The following is a 287-nucleotide window of genomic DNA, read 5'->3' on the forward strand; positions in this document are numbered from 1 at the left end:
TATAGCTCAGTGGCGTTCCGTCCATATAAACTGCGAATGCTCCGCATACCCAGGCCATTTGAGAGAATAAGTTCAGGGGATAATTCATATAAACATGATTATAAGTTGATCCCTTGTCATTTGAAATTTAACTTACAGCTTACAGAGTTAGGAATAAGTACGAAAAGTTATTTGCCAAACGGCAGTAATTTTCTTTAAATCTACCAGTTGCAGTTGCTTCCGGGTGAGTGAATTCTCCAGCTTTCTCGCCTCCGCTCTATTGCTATGACTCGTCAGGATTGTAGCGC

The 287-nt window shown here is 41.1% G+C and overlaps 1 protein-coding gene across 1 annotated transcript in view; it reads left to right on the forward strand.

Moving 5' to 3' along the window:
- Nucleotides 1-287, forward strand: part of LOC107670482 (nuclear receptor subfamily 5 group A member 2-like) — a 7,024-nt gene that overhangs the window by 1,923 nt on the left and 4,814 nt on the right. The gene's annotated exons all lie outside the window — the stretch shown is intronic.

This window comes from Sinocyclocheilus anshuiensis, unplaced genomic scaffold, assembly GCF_001515605.1.
Source record: "Sinocyclocheilus anshuiensis isolate Anshui unplaced genomic scaffold, SAMN03320099.WGS_v1.1 scaffold476, whole genome shotgun sequence".
NCBI lineage: Eukaryota > Metazoa > Chordata > Actinopteri > Cypriniformes > Cyprinidae > Sinocyclocheilus > Sinocyclocheilus anshuiensis.